The sequence below is a fragment of the Salmo trutta genome, chromosome 1, assembly GCF_901001165.1.
Source record: "Salmo trutta chromosome 1, fSalTru1.1, whole genome shotgun sequence".
Lineage (NCBI taxonomy): Eukaryota > Metazoa > Chordata > Actinopteri > Salmoniformes > Salmonidae > Salmo > Salmo trutta.
This window is the reverse complement of record NC_042957.1, coordinates 36,727,864-36,737,214: the sequence shown is the minus strand read 5'-3', so window position 1 is coordinate 36,737,214 and position 9,351 is coordinate 36,727,864.

Genomic DNA, 9,351 nt, shown 5'->3' with positions numbered 1-9,351 from the left:
AGGTTTAAAAAAATATAAAAAGATGTACCAAACAACATCAACCGGTGCGTGGTAAGTAGCAAACAACATCAACCAGTGCGTGGTAAGTAGCAAACAACATCAACCAGTGCGTGGTAAGTAGCAAACAACATCAACCAGTGCGTGGTAAGTAGCAAACAACATCAACCAGTGCGTGGTAAGTAGCAAACAACATCAACCAGTGCGTGGTAAGTAGCAAACAACATCAACCAGTGCGTGGTAAGTAGCAAACAACATCAACCAGTGCGTGGTAAGTAGCAAACAACATCAACCAGTGCGTGGTAAGTAGCAAACAACATCAACCAGTGCGTGGTAAGTAGCAAACAACATCAACCAGTGCGTGGTAAGTAGCAAACAACATCAACCAGTGCGTGGTAAGTAGCAAACAACATCAACCAGTGCGTGGTAAATAGCAAACAACATCAACCAGTGTGTGGTAAGTAGCAAACAACATCAACCAGTGCGTGGTAAGTAGCAAACAACATCAAGTTGTGCATGGTAAATAGCAAACAACATCAAGTTGTGCATGGTAAATAGCAAACAACATCAAGTTGTGCATGGTTAACAGCAAACAACATCAACCTGTACATGGTAAATGCCAAACAACATCAACCTGTGCATGGTGAATTGCAAACAAAATCAACCTGTGCATGGTAAATAGCAAACAACATCAAGTTGTGCATGGTAAATACCAAACAACATCAAGTTGTGCATGGTAAATACCAAACAACAACCTGTACATGGTGAAATGCCAAACAACATCAACCTGTGCATGGTGAATTGCAAACGAAATCAACCTGTGCATGGTAAATAGCAAACAACATCAATCTGTGCATGGTAAATACCAAACATCAACCTGTGCAAGGTAAATACCAAACAACATCAACCTGTGCAAGGTAAATACCAAACAACATCAACCTGTGCATGGGGAATTGAAAACAAAATCAACCAGTGCATGGTTAATACCACACAACATCAACCTGTGCATAGTAAGTAGCAAACAAGAAACATGGTAAATACAAACGACATCAACCTGTGGGTGGTAAATACCAAACGACATCAACGTATTGTGACGGCCCTGAATTTGTCTGAATCGTCTCAGCGCTTCTCCTTCCAATAGGGCGCTTCCCCTTTAATTCCCAATTAAATAGCCAGGCTCAGCTGAGCAAAAGTAGGGTTGTGATGGAGACGCGAATGAGAATGTGTTCAACCCTCAGTTCCGAAGCTTCTTTATTCCGTTTGTTTTGTTCTGTTTAAAAGTGTGCTATGTAGCCTAATAGCAAGTTTACCCAGGATCGGATCCACTCTGCTTCTGTTGGACTACACATCTTCGTTGTTCTTCGTGGCCTTTCTCCGCTGAAGATCTGTTGGCAGATTGGATTGTCTGACTACAACCTTTTTGTATACGGTATTTAATTTGTTTTGGTGTGATGTATACTGTGATGATTTATGTGGTTAGTTGAAGATTTATTGAGATTTGATACTCTTTTTATGGGTGTGTGGTAAGAGTGGATATTTTGATTATATGATTGAGACTTTACGCAACACTTATGAATGGACAAACATTGCGTGACTAAGGTCATTTGAGTTCCCTGAGCTCCTTTACCGGGCTGGACTCTTAGGCTCGAGTTACAGGACTTTTCTGGAGGAACCAGAGCTCATTATTTGTGTGTGATCACTTGTTGGTAATACAACCCACGCAAAATAATAGTTGTTTTTGAAGTTATTTCCAATGTTTTAAGGGTTCATGAAAAGTATGTCCATCCTGACCTTTACATGAGTCCTTTCTATTGGTGTAAACTTAACGGACCAGATGGGACTCATTCCTTCCCAAACCAAAAGGAGAAACCAATATTTTCTCTGGTAGGCACAACCTACCTGGCACCCCTATAAACAATAACCTCAAGTCAAAACCATTACATAAAAAAATGGCACCCCAGATGGGACCTCAACATTGTGAAATAATCAAAGCAAATATTTTGTGTGGAATTAAAACAATGGATTCACCCCAAGACAATGTGCTCATCTATGTCATACCTGTCAATGGGAATACACAGGGTCATTCTGACCATCGAGCTGACACTACAAATCATAATGTGAATGGAGTTAATTTGGGCCAGAGCCCTGGGAAAATGAATGCTCGGTCTGGACCACAGGCCACAGGAGATCTAACTAGTAACTCTCTTATTGACATGGACCTGTGTAGAAGTACTGAGCTAGCCCTCCCTCTGACACCCAATCTTCCTCCATTGTCTGGTTTATCTCCAGAGGTTGTAGTCTTACAACTTCAAGGTGACATCGTTGTTGAGTCCAACGACTATCAAGATCTCCAAACTCTAATCCACCATAAATTTAAATGTCTGAGTGAAGAGCAACAACGGAGTGCAACGGAATTCAGAAACTCACTGAGCACTCTAACCCACACGCTGACAGAGCTCAGTGGCGCCTGCAACATCACCACACTGAGGTCCTCAAGGATGTTAATTCTGTATTTTCTCCTCTGGTTAACACTGTAGACCCCTTGCAGACAGAGCTCTCTAATTGTGTTAAAATGTTGGATGACGTGTCTGTTGACATGGCTTCCATTAGGCACAACTCCTTGCACAGAGCTTCTCTGGTGTCCACTTCTGTTCAGACCACTGAGGGCCAAGCTGGCACCTCAAAACAGCCAAGATGAGGCCATGCTGCAGCCACCCCTTGCAGGATGCAATCCACCATGCATCCTGGTGTTCATTTTCATGGTCTGAACTCCCTCACCCTCTACTTCCTCAATCCCTCCTAGCTCTTTTGGTCATGGTGATTTGAGTAGGTGTCATGTGGGGGCGACGCCCATTAAATTGCAATTTCTTACCTTTGGGGGGAAAAAGGATGACTGTCCTGATCTGCTAGTGTATCTGGAAAGATGTCGTGACTTTCTTGCCCTCAATCCCCTGGCTGACGAAGAACTCCTTGCCACATTAGGGAATGTGTTGCTTGAGACTGGTGGGATGTGGCACATCTCACCACTACCTCCTGGACTGACTGAGGCCAAGTTTTCCTCTGCATTTCTGTCTGAGGACTACACAGATGAGCTGGCAGACAGAGTCAGGAATCGAGTGCAAAGAGTATATGTGACTTTGCATATGGTTACCACTCCCTGTGCAGAGGGTAGAAACATGGGAAAGAGGAAGAGGTCATTATGTTGATCTTGAAGAACATCAACCCTATACTAGCCAGTCAACTCCAAGAGGTAGTCACCAGTGTTGATGGACTGGTTCGACTAGGACAGCAGTTCGAGAAGGACAGAGAATGCCAACAGCAATATGAACAGAGAAAGAAACAGTAAACCAAGCCAGACCATCAACAACAGCCAGAGTATCCTGCCAAGTCCCTCCCATGTTCTGTTGGAGATGTAGCTGAAGAATGTCCCTTTTGGCTACATGTCCAAATCCGTATCAGGTAAACCCTTCCAGAAACCACAAATCACAACAGGCCAACACACCTAACTCCCTTCGCAGGATCGACCATGCTACTCTGGGTGCTTTGACCCCCCCCCCCCTCAACATCACCTTCCTTTCAGTTAATACTGCACCAACTGGTGTTACCCCTGTCCATAGGCCTGTGGACAGGCAGAGCCATCCTGCACACCGGGTCATCCTACACACTGCTCAATGAGAAACTGTGGAAGGAGGTTAAAGGTCCACAATACAACTTGAAGCCGTGGACAGAAGGTCCACTCTATCTGGCTGATGGTGAGGCTAAACGACCACTTGGATGGAGTGAGGTGGAGTTCCACCTGTGTAACCGCTCCTATATGATTCCTTCAGTTATTCTACAAACCAAGAACCTTGCTTTTCCTGTCGTTGGGAATTGATTTCATATACTTCAGTGGTGTCCAGATTGATATCGGACACAATTGCTACTGGTTTCCATACAATCGGAGCGAGCATTTCTTCCAATCAGAAGCTACGAAGTTACATGATTGGGGTTCAAATGTGGCAGTCTTCTCTGCCGTGGCTCCGGTAACACTAACCCTTGATAATCCTTCTGACGATCTCATTTTACAGGCTGTGAGAAGAGCTCAGCTAGAGGAGTTAAGGCTGTTGGAACAGCTGCAGAATAACTCTGATGTATGTACTTCAAAGCTGGGACGCACCGGGCTCCTGAAGCACAAAATATTCCTTACACAGGAAATGCCGATCAAGCAGAAGCCATATAATTTGTCCCCAGTGACGCTAATCATCCAAAAGGGACTCATTAATGATATGTTGACACACGATCTAATTGAACGTTCCTCCTCTCCCTGGGCTGCTCCTGTTGTCCTCATCCCAAAAAAGACCGGTGGTCTTAGATGTTGTGTGGACTATAGGAAGACCAACAATGTTTCCCAGACTGATGCCTATCCTCTTCCCACCATCCAAGAGATCCTGGAGTCATTGTCTGGCGCTGTTGTGTTCACTACCCTTGACCTCGATTGTGGCTATTGGCAGGTTGAGATGGACCAAGAAAGCAAGGACAAGACTGCTTTTGTCTGTGCTGAGGGCTTGTTTTCCTTTTAAGGTGATGCCTTTTGAATTAAAAAATGCACCTGCCACTTTCCAAAGATTCATGGAGATTGCGTTAGGTGAGCTCAAAGGGAAGATCTGTTTCGTCTACCTGAACTATATAATTATCTACTCCCAGACCAGAGAACAACACTTTCAAGATCTTAAAGCCGTGTTGGACAAGCTAAGAGAAGCTGGTCTGACATTGAACATGAAGAAGAGCAACTTCTGCCAAACCTTCCTGAAGTTCCTTGGCCATATTGTGTCTTTTGACGGCATTCATGTGGATCCTGAAAAGACCAAGGCTATCCAACCACACTCAAGGCCCTTCAACAGTTCCTTGGAATGGCTGGATGGTACCATCGGTTTGTGTCGAACTTCTCCCAGGTGGCAGAACCACTCAACGCATTGAAGAGAAAAGGAGCAAAATTCCGATGGACGGCAGAGTGCCAGACCTTTGAAACCCAGAAACGATACCTCGTCACACCTCCTATTTTGGGTCATCCCAACTTTGACTGCCCTTTGGTTGTTTACACTGATGCAAGTGATGTTGGACTTGGTGCTGTCCTAATCCAACATACTGGACTTGGCAGTGAACAAGTGCAAGCTTTCGCCTGTCGGACATTGAATGGAGCCGAACGGAAATATTCCACAACCGAGCAAGAGTGCCTTGCAGTTGTCTGGGCTTTGGAAAAGTGAAGGTACTACCTGGAGGGAAGACACTTCACTGTGGTCACTGACCATTCCTCCCTTGTGTGGGTGTTCAAGACCAACAAACCAAGTACCAGACTCATCAGATGGGCTCTACAGTTGCAAGAGTTCACCTTTGCAGTAGAATACAGGTAAGGAAAATGCAACACTGTTCCTGATGCCTTATCCAGAGCTCCTGCTGGTGGTAATGGTGGCCCTCATCTTACATGTGCTACTGTCTTGTCTAGCAGTCAAGACTCACCCAAAACTGACTTTCCCATCTGAGGCCATATGGAAAGCCCAACAGGATGATCCAGAAGTACAGGCTTTGTACCAGAAGTACAGGCTTTGTATCCTGGAAGATGGAGAAAAGATGGTCAACCCTACCACAAAGCTGACCATCATTGAAGTACAACTTGGTAGACTTTGTCAACTACCTCACAGAACACTCTACTAAATGTACATACCTGAAACTCTACGCCTTCAACTGCTGCAACATTTCCATGAAGACCTATTAGCTGGTCATTTGGGCAGGTTCAAAACCTACAAGCGGTTGCAAGCATTACTGTACTGGCCACATCAGAGCATGGATGTGTAGTCACACATCTGAGACTGTCAGGATTGTCAAATGTACAAACCAGAAGGTAGAAAGCCTGCTGGCAAGTTGCAGCAAACTGTGGTTACCTGACCTTTGGGAAATGTTAGGAGTGGATTTGATGGGTCCATTTCCTAGAAGCTACAATCAGAATGTGTACATTCTGTTTTTGTTGATTACTATTCCAAGTGGGTGGAGCTCTTTGTCCTGCATCAGGCCACAGTGAGGACCATCTCTAACATCCTTACAAAAGAGATCCTGACTCGCTGGGGAGTGCCTGATTGTCATCCTGTCTGACCGAAGTTCCCAATTAGTCTCTGATCTCTTTGAGACCTGCCAAAGATGCAACCTATCACCCACAGACCAACCTCACAGAGGGAGTAAATCGAACCTTGAAGACAATGGTTGCTTCCTTTTGTAGGGACCCAGCACAAACACTGGGACAAGCACCTTCACGAGTTTTGATTTGCCCTGAATTCTGCTGTGCAAGAGTCCATCGGAGTCACCTCTGCAGAGCTGAACCTGAGTCGTCCCCCTCCGAGGACCCTTGGATATGGTGCTACAGCCCCAGCAGGTTACTCCAGACTCTGCATGCTATGACCAGGTAGTCCATCTCCACAACTTAAGAGCTCTTGTCTCAAAGAACATGATCCAGGCTCGACTCAAGCAGAAGATAAATTATGATAAGAGACGAGACGGGCAGTTCCAGGTTAGTGATCGGGTGTGGCTTCGCTCTCATCCTTACTCAAAAGCTGAACAATTCTTCTCGGCCAAGCTCGCTCCTAAATGGCAAGGACCATATAGGATTGTGGAGCAGATGGGCCCTCTGAACTACCGAGTGGTGAAAAAGGACACCGGTGAAGATATGCACGTTGTCCATGTCTCACACCTTAAGGCCTGTTACCACTCGGCTGAGGAATTGGAGAAGATTGAGCGCCACAAGGTCCTGGATATCTTTGAAGAGGAAAGGGATGAGACTTTCTCTGATTCCCAGACCCAGAAGTCTCACGCCTTAAGGCCTGTTACCCCTCAGCTGAGGAGCGTGAGCGCCACAGTCATGAATATTTTTGTAGAGGGAAAAATACTTTTTCTTGGTTTCCCAGACCAAGATGTGCCTTCCAGGGCAATGGTCGGCTTTTTCCAGGGGAGGGGGTGTGTGACGGCCCTGAATTTGTCTGAACCGTCTCAGTGCTTCCCCTTTTAAATCCCAATTAAATAGCCAGCTTCAGTGGCGCAAAAGTGGGGTTGTGATGGAGACGCGAATGAGGATGTGTTCAAACCTCAGGTCCGAAGCTTCTCTATTCCGTTTGTTTTGTTCTATTTAAAAGTGTCCTTTTGTAGCCTAATAGCAAGTTTACCCAGGATCGGATCCACTCTTTGCTTCCGTTGGACTATACAACAATCTCTGTTCTTCCATTCTACGCAAAAGCACTTCTAGTTTCCAAATCCATAAAGTTTACACCCAGAGGAGCTGATCATTTTGCGCCCCTTATAGAGTACCACAGTATGAGTCGTCATACCTATAAAACTAGCGGTACATCTCGGAAATGGTTCCGATCGTTTTTCCACCATTTTTGAATTTTAGAACTACTTCATATAAGGTCTGTTTTTCGTAGGTTTACCCTGAAGTGACGTTTTAATAACCGTGCAAATCGCAAATCTCTTGGACAAGGTACATTTTTGCAAATAGTTGCATGTAATTACATACAGAACTGCATATCCTGTTGCAAGCTTTGACGTCATCACTCAAGGCGCATGGTGGGAAGAACCTCCACCTTTCTCTATGCAAAGTCTCATCGACAAGTAGCAAGTAGAATATTATTATAGCCTTTTTAGTTTCTTGTGTAAATAATTGATATCGTAAATTTCTTGTGTATTCTTGTTTAGCATTTTTCAAATGACCTATCTAGCTACCTTAACATTTTTGAATGACTAGAATTGTTTTAATTACCCTGGCCTTTTGTAGCTAACTATCTAACCTTGGGTCTCTCCGTTGACCAGAAGTAAGGATTGTTGTGCTTTGTACTGAATTGTAACCACTACTCCGATAAGCACACGTGCATTTTCCCATCTCTGTAAGCAAGAGGAATCTCTGGAACTGTGATAAGGTAAGCCCTGTTTGATAGCTGCTAACAAGCTATTTTGGTTAGGTCAAAGATCTGTGGTTAGCTAGATAACCACAACTGTACATGCATCTACAACACACGTTACCTTCTTTACAAGTAAAAAGAAAACCAGCATAGGCTAGCATAATGACTATTGTGACCTTTTTATTATTGATAAGTTCTTTGTGAGATGGCCAGCTAGTTAACGTTAGCTCGCGGTTTGTGTAGTTACACATTTTCACATGGTGACATGCTAGCTAACATTGGCCCATCAGGGCAGGGATATACAGTACCTAGCTAAATTTCACCTGGTGGGATAGTTAGTTAGGCACCTTGGTTGGCTAGTTGACGACATTACTGTTAGCTAGCCCTACGTTGCACCGTATCTCACCGTGGTGTAGTTGGATATTCCTGACAGCGGTGACATGCTAGCGAATGTGCCTAATGTTAGCAATTAGCGCTAACTAGCTAATGTTAAATATCCCTGTGCTGGTGGACTAGCTAGCATGTCACCACCCGTGGGGTCTGGGGAAAAGTCTGACTACACGAACGATGAGCTAACATAACTAGCTAGCTAAATATACCTACCCTGGTAAGCTAACATTAGCTAGCATGTCACCACGTGGAAAAGTGACTACACAAACGATTGGCTAAGGACTTGTGGGCTCAATGTTTTCCCATACAAAACACAAATGGTTTTGTTCCATGAATGCATCTGTGAAGTCTGTTACACATGGCGGCAGGGATGGAAATTAAGATGGCCCGAGGCTAGTACTTTCCAGACTAGGATAGTAGACAATGTGCCAAACTAGCCTGACACAGCAGTGAAATATTGCCTTTACAAACAGATTTAGGACCTGCATTTTACTCGGGCTACTAGAAATCGTGATCTGCTGGCCAGTGCCCAAAATCCTTATGCTCCATCCCTCATGTCAGTCCCTTTCAGATGATCCTCCTATCACTGTTGGTTCTCCTCACACTGGATGGGGGCTTTGGTGGTCCATGTAACGAAGAAGCAGGTGTCCCTTCTAGTGATGTGGAGCCGACCTTGGACCTGGTGCCAGTAAGGATGGTCTTCATGGAGGCTACCTCCTTGATATAGAAATCCTTCAACTTCACTGCCTCTTCAATGTTAAGGTCCCTTGGTATAATAGGTATACTTGACCTCCACTGCTGTGGTGCCCACCAGACTATCCAGTGAGGCACCCAGGATTCCGGACCCTGTGACCCAAAGCCCTGACTTCTGCACATCCATCCCTGTAGCCATTTTGAATGTCTTGATGCCCTCTTCGTTATCTGTGCCTCACTTTACATACAACACCTCATCCAATGACTGATCTGAGGACCCTTTTTAGCAGCGACAGAGTAACACGCTTGGCCCTAATTGCTGGCAGTCAACCTTCCTCTTCTTATGGTGTGC